We start from the raw sequence: 12,640 nt of genomic DNA on the forward strand, positions 1-12,640 counted from the left end.
TACCAACAATTTATTCATGATTTAGCAATTCAAGGAAATGCGGAAAGTGAGTAATTAATCACTTAATTACTCTTATTTTATTTTATATTTCTAGTATCATAATTAGGGTTATTATTATGATTTGATTTGACTAACATTATTATTGTTAAGTTGCTTCCAATATTAATGTTGATTTTATTATATTTTTTATTGATCACTATATTGTCTGTTTAAAGGTAATATGTAATTAAAAATCACGCCTAATAAGATAATTTGGACAACCGATTTAGGTTGCTTTTTAATCTTGTTGTTTAATCAAGTGATCGCGATACTTTAGAATTATATGTTGTATTGATATTCAACCAATTTAGCCTAATGTTAGTTTGGAGCAAATCAAATATTATTTGTATGCCTTTGAGATCACAACAATACTTTTCTCTATAAGAATCGAGTAGAGGCCAATACGGGCGAATGTGACTCCATGACTCACTTCGTACAATCATCCCCGATCCTTCTTTTGCAGTTCCGAACCATATTGAGTTAATAATCTCATGGATTATGAATGGGGTGTAACCTTCACAGGTCAACAATTGTTTCCAATCGTTGTCCCTTATTCGTGGTTGCTGTAAATGATTCGTGAACGGTTTACAAGTTTCTTAAAAACTTGATGGCAGCTCCCTATTTTATATGTCCCTAATCGTATATGTCAATTCCCACTTCGTATGAGTGTCAAGCATATTCACACATGCTTAACGTAGGAGATCTTCCCAATGACGCCTACAAGTAGTTGGTATTTTTTAACATTCCCAAAAAAGCCAAATAAAAATAAAGATAGGGTAAAGTATAAAACGTATTCATGGTTCTGAACCATCAGCATAAGCTTTAGGTTTTTTTAGGTCTTTTAACATGGTAGAACCAAAGTGACACAAAGGTCACACGATTTAGTCTCATCCACCCCCCACTTTAAAATGGAATATTTCGCTAATATCATAATGCATTCACATGTCGAGCTCAAAGAATTCCCCTGTGAAGGGGTGTGATAGAGTATAAAACATAATCCTAAGCTACAAACATCAGCTTAAGATTTTGAATGAGTTGATCTTTTAACATTTAGTTTTAAGGTTTGCAAATTAACAATTCGCGATAGGCTTAAAATTTGTTTGAACAATTCTCACAACTCTTATTAGAATTGTAAATAAACCATTGATTAAATTCATTAAATATGTAGGTTAAGTTAATTAAGTACCGTACCTGTGATAAATTCAAAACAACAAAATATGAGATTATCATATGTTTTTTTGAGAACCATGAGATTATCATATACTTCGTATAATACTTCGTAGTAACTTTATTTGAAAGCGAGTACATAAATTTACATATTTTTTTGTCACATGCAAAACCTTACCCCTAATGAGCAAGTAAAATCATGCAACTTTCCTAAAAATCAAATTAATTACATGAAGATTGAAAAATTAAGGTGCTGCTAGCCTGCTAGCAATTCTTGAGCCTTAACTTCATGCTTGAAGTTCAATACCTTAGAATCATCCGCACACCAAAAGAAGATCCCGTGTAGTAAGTTCATTTTCTTTAGCTTCTTACAAGCTTTAAAGAATTTTTTTCCTGGTTTTAGCCCTTTGCTTCCATCACTAATATAACTTGCCAATATCTTACCATCTTTGTAATTTTCCCTTTCATTCTCAAAATGAGTGATGAATTCGGATTTACTTGTGATTTGTTCATATGAATAAAACTGGAAATTAACGTAGTCTATATACTTCCCATATTTCTTCCACAGAGCCTGGTAGCGTTTTTGGACATTGTCATCATCAAATGGAGCTATTGACACAAATTTCACTATATTGTTCTCCTTGAGATTCTTTATCAACCGTCCGATGCACTCAACAAAGGTCTGAGTGTCACTTCCTCCATCAAAGTGCTCGTAATTGATGTCAATACCATCAAGATGATACTTATTGATGATATCCTTCAATGAAGAAACAGCGTTTGAGACCCATGAATCTATTGAACTGGGCATGAAATTAACTGGGTGGTCCGAAACAGTAGCACCACCTATGCTTACGCCTACCCTTACATTTGGGTGATTTTCTTTAATAGAGGAAACTTCAGAAGGGGTGAGTTTGTAATGATCCCAAAAGATGTTAAATTTGCCATTTGTGGGGGTTGGAGAAGAAGAGGATTCAGTGTAATCGATAGCAAATGAAAGAAGGAAGTTGAATTGCACATTTTTGTTGATTGGTATGTCTGAAAATTTAATATTTTTGTACATTGCTCCAATGTATGCTGTGAAAAGCATTGAGTTTCCTGTAGACGATGAGGCCATAATGAAATATTTCTTTTTTTTTTTTTAAGCAAATAATGAATGTGAATGGCTGGTGTATTTTGGGAAGGGTAAAAATACCATATTTATAGAGAAATTTGAGGACTCTTTCTCACCCAAATATTCAAAAATATGTTTGGTTGAATAGATAGCTGTTAGAACATCCCCAACGATGCTATAAAAATAATACCAAGAATTTTTCTCTCCCAATCTCATTTTGTAGGATAACTAGATAGCTCTAAGAACATTCCCAAGTAGGTTATAATAATTTATACTATGACTCTTTCTTTTTCAAATTCTCACTCAACCTTATACTTCATCAATTTTATTAGTTAATATAATAGGAAAATTCGTGAGAAAGGTTCTTTTAAGTAGACTTCTTTGTGAAAAGGGTTCTTTTATAATATATATATATATATATATATATATATATATATATATATATATATATATATATATATATATATATATATATATATATATATAAGGGAGGGATCCGGTGAGAATAGGTCCATATGTGAGAATTCATACTTATATGAGAACTGATTTAAAATTTAGAACATGTGGGTAAAAATTTAGAACATGTGGCTGGAGGCCGGTGGCCGGTTAAGGTGGCGGTTGTGGTGGAGGGAAAAGGGGGAGGTTCGTTGTTCTTCAATTCGTCTCTAATGTCGGGTTAGAAAGGAATGAAAGAGAGAGAGGAAGGAGAAGAAAGAAGTAGGAAGAAGCTAGGAGGCTGCGTTTTTTATTTTTTGAAAAAAAAACCGGTTTGACAAACCGGTGCCTATTTTATTTTTGGCACCGGTTTGACTTGAAACGGTGCCTTTTGCCTTTGTTTAAAAACCCGCCCAATTTTGGGCCGATTTTTGGCACCGGTTAGGCCTGAACCGGTGCCATATGGGGGGTGCCTAATGCTATTTTTCTACTAGTGAAGTAAAATAAGGAACTCAATATCATGCTTAACTCGCGAAATACAAAAGCCATATATATAGGCTAACAAACAACAAATTATAAGATAAAAAAAGTGGAAACATAATGCCATGATTAAACCCACTAACAAACCCATTAACTTCTAAATTCATTTGACTCTCTAACTTAACAGAATGACTAACATAGAGCCTGTTCACATTTAATGAACTGAGCTGAACTAAACTGATTGGAGCTGAAATGAATTGAGTTGAAATGAATATTTTATGAGAGAGGAAAATTAGGAGATGAATTGAAATGAACTGATTCGAGCTGAACTAAACTGATTGGAGCAGAACTGAAGTGAAGTTAAGTAAAGGTGAACATGCCCATAATACTCCTAAAATTATTGATCCAACTATGGACAACCTCCTAAATTATAGTTAACTTCTTATGCGTGCACAACCCACTATTTTGAAGCACTACAAGTACAACCAACAATGACTCACGAAGAACATATATAGGGGAGGGATCCGGTGAGAATAGGTCCATATGTGAGAATTCATACTTATATGAGAACTGATTTAAAATTTAGAACATGTGAGTAAAATTTTAGAACATGTGAGTAAAAATTTAGAACATGCGAGTTAAAATTTAGAACATGTAACTCAAATTAAATTCAGAACATATGAGTAATAAATTAGAACATTTGTGTGAGTAATATGTTTAGAACATCTGATTTTAGAATTAGAACAAGTGATTAAAAATTTAAAAAATTTGCTTTATGAAATTTTAAACATATGAGTAAAATTTAGAACATCTGACTTAAGATTATGAACATGTGAATAAAAATTTAGAACAAACTGATATAGAATATAGAAAGTGTGAGTAAAGAATTTAGAACATACGTGTAAAAAAAATTAGAACATATGTTTTAAAATCTGGAACATATAATTAAAAATCTTAGAACACAAGTTTTAAAATTTAGAACATATAAGTTAAAATTTTGGAACAAGTTATTTAAAATTTATGACATCAAACTTAACTAGCTAATTTATGGTTTAGAACATGTGAGTACTAAATTAGAACATTTGATTTAATTTAGAACACCTAAGGAAAAATTTAGAACATCAGATTTAAAATTTAGAACATACGAGTAAAAATTTAGAACATAAAGAGTGTTCTCACTTATGAAAAATTCTCACATAAGAAAAATTCTCACATATATAGGGGAAGGCTCTTGTGAGAATTTTTCTTATGTGAGAATTTTTCATATGTGAGAACACTCTTTATGTTCTAAATTTTTACTCGTATGTTCTAAATTTTAAATCTGATGTTCTAAACTTTTCCTTAGGTGTTCTAAATTAAATCAAATGTTCTAATTTAGTACTCACATGTTCTAAACCATAAATTAGTTAAGTTTGATGTCATAAATTTTAAATAACTTGTTCCAAAATTTTAACTTATATGTTCTAAATTTTAAAACTTGTGTTCTAAGATTTTTAATTATATGTTCCAGATTTTAAAACGTATGTTCTAATTTTTTTTACACGTATGTTCTAAATTCTTTACTCACACGTACTTTCTATATTCTATATCAGTTTGTTCTAAATTTTTATTCACATGTTCATAATCTTAAGTCAGATGTTCTAAATTTTACTCATATGTTTAAACTTTCATAAAGAAAATTTTTTAAATTTTTAATCACTTGTTCTAATTCTAAAATCTGATGTTCGAAACATATTACTCACACAAATGTTCTAATTTATAATCAGTTCTCATATAAGTATGAATTCTCACATATGGACCTATTCTCACCGGATCCCTCCCATATATATATATATATATATATATATATATATATATATATATATATATATATATATATATATATATATATATATATATATATATATATATATATATATATATATATATACATATACATATATATATATATATATACATATATATATATATATATATACACGAGTTCTTATGTTCTTCGTGAGTCATTGTTGGTTGTACTTGTAGTGCTTCAAAATAGTGGGTTGTGCACGCATAAGAAGTTAACTATAATTTAGGAGGTTGTCCATAGTTGGGTCAATAATTTTAGTAGTATTATGGGCATGTTCACCTTTACTTAACTTCACTTCAGTTCTGCTCCAATCAGTTTAGTTCAGCTCGAATCAGTTCATTTCAATTCATCTCCTAATTTTCCTCTCTCATAAAATATTCATTTCAACTCAATTCATTTCAGCTCCAATCAGTTTAGTTCAGCTCAGTTCATTAAATGTGAACAGGCTCTATGTTGGTCATTTTGTTAAGTTAGAGAGTCAAATGAATTTAGAAGTTAATGGGTTTGTTAGTGGGTTTAATCATGGCATTATGTTTCCACTTTTTTTATCTTATAATTTGTTGTTTGTTAGCCTATATATATGGATTTTGTATTTCGCGAGTTACGCATGATATTGAGTTCCTTATTTTACTTCACTAGTAGAAAAATAGCATTAGGCACCCCCCATATGGCACCGGTTCAGGCCAAACCGGTGCCAAAAATCGGCCCAAAATTGGGCGGGTTTTTAAACAAAGGCAAAAGGCACCGGTTCAAGTCAAACCGATGCCAAAAATAAAATAGGCACCGGTTTGAACCGGTGCCAATCAAACCGGTTTTTTTTTCAAAAAAAAAAAACGCGGCCTCCTAGCTTCTTCCTACTTCTTTCTTCTCCTTCCTCTCTCTCTTTCATTCCTTTCTAACCCGACATTAGAGACGAATTGAAGAACAACAAACCTCCCCCTTTTCCCTCCACCACAGCCGCCACCTTCACCGGCCACCGGCCTCCAGCCACCAACATTGTTCGAATTGAAACACCGCTCTGAATTCTCCCCTGCCCTTGTACGAATTGTTGAATTGAAACACCGGCGTTGTACGAGTTGAAACACCACCACCATTGTACGAATTGTCGAAAACCACCGCCCTTAATTCTCCCCTGCCCTTGTCTTTTCCCTTCCGTGCCCTTCTCTGTCTTTCACCGCCCTCCAGCCACCAGCATTGTTCGAATTGAGCAGCAGCGCACCGCCTCCACCTCCGCGTTGTTCCCTCCACCAGCGCGCACCGCCTCCACCTCCGCGCTACCTCCACTAGTGTGCACCACCGTTGCTACCTCCACCAGCGCAAGGGTCGTCCTCAATCTCTCATCCCCTTAGCTTCTTCCACCTCCAACTAATTTAGGGTAAGTTTTTATTTTTTTTGTTAAAAATTGAACAATTATTTTGAAATATGTAATTCTATTATTTTCAATAGCATTTTGAAAAATTATTGTTAAGAAAATTAAAGTCAAGGAATGTATATATATATAATTTTACCCTAATTTTTTTTATTTTTGCATTGGTTGTTTATTTAGAAATTTTGAATACATATTATACATTAGAGTAATTTTGTATGTTTAGAGTAATTTTGAATACATATTATAGATTAGAGTAATTTTGCATTACCTTGTTCCTTAGTTGAAAAATTTATAAGTTTTAATGGGTTATTTTGAGGTTGATTTAATGAGTAATTATGAATATAATAGAGATTAGTAAGAATGTTACTTAATTAGTTGAGTTTTTGTATGTTTTAATGTGTAATTTTAGGTTGTTTTAATGGGCAATTGTGAATATATTAAAGAATTAGTGACCTTGATACTAATTAGTTGTGAATAAATTAGAAAATTGTGAATAAATTAGAGAATTGTGATTACATTAGAGATTTGTGAATAATTTAGAGAATTGTGATTAAATTAGAGAATTGTGCATAAATTAGAGAAATAAATAGTGATATTGCCACCTAATTAGTTGTGAATAAATTAGAGAATTGTGAATATATTAATTAGATAATTAGTGACGTTGCTAATTTTTGTTTTTTTAATATATAGATTCATATGTGAATTGAAGCACGAGTTTAATTAGCTTGAGGACTACATATTGAGCTCAAGTGGGTAGTTGCATAGCTATATTGGTATGACTTATAAAATTTACTTAGCTATATTTCTTTCTATTTATCCATTTAATAAAAGTTTATTCATGAAATTGCAACTTGTGTATTGTTTAATTGCAAATAAATACAACAATATGTAGAATACTTGCATCATCATATGCCTAGATACCCGTTCAAGGCTTTCTCATTAGGAGAAAGTCTTGAATAGTCCCCGGTTGGGACTGTTCTTGAATGTGTACTCTCACTTAGGTGGTGAATGTATGTTTTCTTTTCGATTTTAAGGAACATCTTGGCTTACCATTTCCTCACTATGTTCTCTGGGTACATATGTGGGTAATTAATTATCTACATCGTGTACTTAGAGAACTAGGGGGAAATGCTGCCGGATTTTCCTTAAAATTGGAAAGTTGACATACATTCACTAGTGAGAGTAGACATTCAAGGATGGGTTAGGTTGGAGTGATAAGGACCCTTTGGAAACATGCATTTTTTCACTATATGAATGGTATATTCACGTTTTGTACTTGAATTTGATTTACATAAAATATGTAGCACTTACACATTATAATTATATGGTGCTATATATGTTTAGAGACAATTTACTAAATGGAGAAGGATCGTGGTTGGATGTATGGTAGACGCGATACATTGGAATTTTGGAATGGGGTTCAAGCTAAGAGTTTTGCGAGAGGGCTTTAGCTTATCAACGCAAACTGGGAGGCAAAGGCCTTTATTGTCCTTGTGTTGATTGTAATTGTGTGAATGTGGTCGATAGTGTTGAAATCATTAGAGATCATGTATTATGTCGTGGGTTTAGGCAATTATACCATGTGTGGATTTGGCACGGAGAAAGTGGAGAGTACAGTGGGGATCTTGATCGGAATGATGTGCATGTTAGAAGCACTGAGATTAATGTGGACGAGGAATACGAGAATGATGAGTATATTGTTGATAATGGTGAGGATGGAGCCGAAGAAGATCAGGCGAATGAGGTCGAGGATGAACAAGTGGATGAGATGTTGCAAGGTGTTGAAGGTGAAGTGTTTGAATTATTATCGGAGGCTTCCAAAAAGCCTTTGTATCCCGGGTGCAAAAAATACTCCAAACTATCGGCCGTGCTAACACTTTTCAACATTAAGTCGAAGCATGAGTGGACGGACATCAGTTTTACTTCTTTGTTGACCGCATTAAGTGATATGTTGCCTGATGGGAATAAAATTCCTAAGTCTTATTATTACGCAAAGAAGCTCATGTGTCCCTTTGATTTTGAGTATAAGAAGATACATGCATGTCCTAATGACTGTATTTTGTATCGAAATGAGTATGAAAAACTGCAGGAGTGTCCGCGATGCAAGCGGTCGCGGTACAAGCGCATGAGTTGCAATCCTGGCACGGAGGGACCTCCTGCTAAGGTGTTGTGGTATCTTCCCAATATTCCAAGGTTTAAGCGTCTGTTCTCAATACCAAAAGACGCTAAAAACTTGAGGTGGCATGTAGAGGGAAGAAAGAAAAACAGAATGCTAAAGCATCCAGCTGACTCTCCACAGTGGAAGAACATTGATTTGAAGTTTGAGGAATTTGGTAATGAAGTAAGAAATTTAAGGCTTGGGTTGTGCACGGACAGGATGAATCCATTTGGCACTCTTAGTACCCAACACAGCACATGGCCGGTATTTTTAGTGATTTATAATTTGCCTCCTTGGCTGTGCATGAAACGTAAGTATGTAATGCTTTCATTGCTAATAACTGGTCCTAAGCAACCTGGAAACGACATAGATGTTTACCTTGCGCCGCTTATTGACGACTTGAGAAAGATGTGGGACGAAGGGTTTCCGTTTTCGATGCTCATCAGAACGAGATGTTCACATTGCGTGCAGCCCTTATGTGGACCATGAATGACTTCCCTGCATATGGAAACTTGTGTGGGTACAAGGTCAAAGGGAAAAAAGCATGCCCCATATGTATTGATGACACATCAAGCGTATACCTGACTCATTCTCACAAAGATGTCTACCTACGGACTCGAAGGTTCCTTAGGCGTGATCACCCGTACCGTAGGCAGAAAAAGGCTTTCGATGGAACCGTGGAAGAGGATACTGCGCCTAGACCATTGACTGGTGCTGAGATTAGTGCTTGGGTGAAAGGGATACGAACGGTGTTTGGAAAATCAGAAAAAACTGTGGTCTCAGCTGCTCTGTTTAAGAAAGAATCAATCTTTTGGAAGCTTCCGTACTGGAGAGAACATGACGTTAGGTATTGTCTTGATGTGATGCATATAGAGAAGAATGTGTGTGATGCTCTTTTGGGGACGCTTATGAATATCCCAGGCAAAACAAAGGACGGAAAGGGTGCACGGTTAGATTTGAAAGAGATGGGGATTCGTCCAGAATTGTGGCCTCAAGAAAAGGTTAGAAAGAGGAAGGAGCCGAGAATAGAAGATGAAAATGTTTCGAAAAAAGGGAAGGAGAAGAGCAAGGGAAAGGGAAAGGCCAAAGATGCGTCAAAGAAGAAAGTTAAGGGTAAAGGGAGGGATGAAAAGAATTATTTACCCCCGGCTTGCTATACATTGTCAAGGGTAGAGAAATGTATGTTTTGTGCATGTTTGTACGGCATTAAGGTTCCATCAGGGTACTCATCTAACATGAAAAGATTTGTAACCTTAAATGGAGAACTGAAGCTGACAAGTATGAAATCCCATGATTGTCACATTATGATGCAAGTATTCCTACCGATTGCAATCCGTGGTATTCTACCGAAACACGTGAGGGAAGCGATTACAAGCCTTTGTTCGTTTTTCAATACAATTTGTAGCAAATTTCTTGATCCTTGTACACTAGATGCTTTGCAAGCAGATGTGGTTGTGACTTTGTGCAAATTTGAGATGTATTTCCCACCCTCATTTTTTAACATAATGGTTCATCTGGTTCTTCATTTGGTGCGTGAGATTAAGTTGTGCGGTCCAGTGTTCATGAGGTGGTGCTACCCTTTTGAAAGACACATGGATACATTACAAGATAAAGTACGGAACCGAGCTCACCCTGAAGGAAGTATAATGCAAGGGACAGTGGGTGAGGAGATAGGTAACTTTGTGGCGGACTACATAGCCCTTGCTCAACCTATTGGTCTTCCTACTTCTCGACATGAAGGTAGACTTGAAGGTCATGGCACAATTGGGTCGAAACGAATGTCACCAGACCGAGATCAGTTCTTACAAGCACACCTTTATGTGTTGCACCATGTTTCAGATGTGCACCAATATTTAGACGAGCACATGGCTTGTTTGCGTGCCGAATTTCCATCTAAAGGTGAAAGGGCACTTATGCAGTTGCATAATAAGAAATTTGTTGATTGGTTTCGTGAAAGAGTAATGAGTGGATTGAATGATACTAATGTGACTGATACAGTACGGTGGTTTGCGTACGGTCCTAGGGATGATGTCCATTCATTTGAGGGATATGACATCAATGGGTTCACTTTTTGGACCGAGGCTCGTTATTTGAAATCTTCCTCCACCCAAAACAGTAGTGTAACTCTTGTGGCATCGTCAAGGGAGTTTGCAAGTTCTAAGGATAAATCACTATCGATGCAGAGTTGTCATACTATGGTCGAATTCAAGAAATATGGGAGCTTGATTATTGTGACTTCACGGTTGCTCTTTTCAAGTGTAAGTGGGTTAATAATATCAGGCGTAACGTCAAACATGAGTACTTTACTCTTGTAGATCTTGGCCACTTGAATGATAGTGCGGAACCATTTATCCTTGCATCTCAAGCTAAGCAAGTGTTCTACGTAACTGACCCAATGGATTCAAAATGGTCTATAGTGCTAGCTGGCAAAAGAAGAAGCCTAGGCATTGGAGATGTTGAGGATGAGGAAGAATATGATGCGTTTGATGATTCAGCACCTTTCACTGTTCCTAGACCTGTTGTACTAAATGACATAGACAACGAAGCAGGTTATATGCGATCAGACCACAACGAAGGAATTTCAGAATGAGGTAGTTTGATTAAAAGTTAGTAATGGTTTCATTGCAAATATAGTTTAGTTATCATGTATATAGGAGCATAAGTAGGCGAAAATGATCTATTTGTAGTTTGAAATTGCCTAAGTGTACTCATTATCATGCATATACAAGGTTATAGGACCATAAGTAGGTAAAATTGGCTTAAATAGCTTCTACTTAACCCAATTCTTTTGTTTTGTGTATGAACTAACATTTATTCATTCTAACAACCTACATTCAATATATTTAACATGTTTGTAGTTTGAAATTGCCTAAGTGTACTCATTATCATGCATATACAAGGTTATAGGACCATAAGTAGGTGAAACTGGCATAAATAGCTTCTACTTAACCCAACTCCTTTGTTTTGTGTATGAACTAACATTTATTCATTCTAACAACCTATTTTCCATATGTAGATTGAAATTGGCATTTTGTACTCATTATCATGCATATACAAGGTTATAGGACCATAATAAGTAGGTGAAAATGGCTTAAATAGCTTCTACATAACCATAATAACTATCATGCATATACTTTACTATACACTAATATTGTTTTATGATTGCTTTGACAGATGCTTATATCTCATGGCGGACGATCATGATCCTCCTTTGGTAGAGGACATTGACGATGATGAGTATGAGGACGAGTACGAGGATGACGACTCCGATGATAGTGATGTGCCTTATGATGTGAATAAGGAGGATGACTTGGGTGAGCCAGAGGATCAGGCTCAAGATGAGTTCGAGCGTAGGCTTGACGATTATGAAATTTCAGCTGAACGTGCACCGGCCATTGTAAATACAGCACGTGAGATTGTTGGTGAGAACCCGACTCCTGAAAGTCAAGGCCAAGGACAAGATGAAAACAACACAGGTGGTGGAGGGGGGGAAAGGCACCGACTGAAAGAAAAAGAAGGGGTCCGACGAGAAGCTTTAAGAAACCGGACGGTCCCATGGTCTTGGAGTATGACAACAAAGGCCCACCCGGGCCCAAATGGCATCGACAATATGCTAATAAAGTTGGCATATGTTCGCGGAAAATCCCCATTACACTTGTAATGCGGCAAGTACCTCCGGGTTTGATTCAAGCATTTTGGGATGATACAAGGGTAAGTGTGTTTTTGGCACATTTAGACAATTTAAGATACCTTAACCTTATGGTTGTTACTAAATAGAAACTAATAATCAGTTTTAATTTGTGCTTGCAGAGGCAGTTTTCTATTCCTAATGATCCCGAGAAGAAAAGGGTGTTTGTCTCTTTATTAGCGGAAAGATTCAGAGGCTTTAAGACCAAGTTGACTAATCGGTGGATCCACAAGAAGAAGAAGGTGCAAACAAAGAAGAAGAATGCCAAAGAGGATGACCGTCTCCCGTGGCAAATATGGTCGACCGTGTTAAAAGATGATTGGGAAGAGTTCGTTAGAATGAAG

General features: G+C 35.4%; 1 pseudogene; it reads right to left on the reverse strand.

The window, feature by feature from the left end:
* Window positions 1–1,292: 1,292 nt before the first annotated feature.
* LOC145556127 (chitinase 2 pseudogene) lies at window positions 1,293–2,483 on the reverse strand (annotated as a pseudogene).
* Between the last annotated feature and the right edge of the window lie 10,157 nt (window positions 2,484–12,640).

The sequence above is a fragment of the Chenopodium album genome, chromosome 8 (assembly GCF_948465745.1).
Source record: "Chenopodium album chromosome 8, dcCheAlbu1.1, whole genome shotgun sequence".
NCBI classification, from domain to species: Eukaryota; Viridiplantae; Streptophyta; class Magnoliopsida; order Caryophyllales; family Amaranthaceae; genus Chenopodium; species Chenopodium album.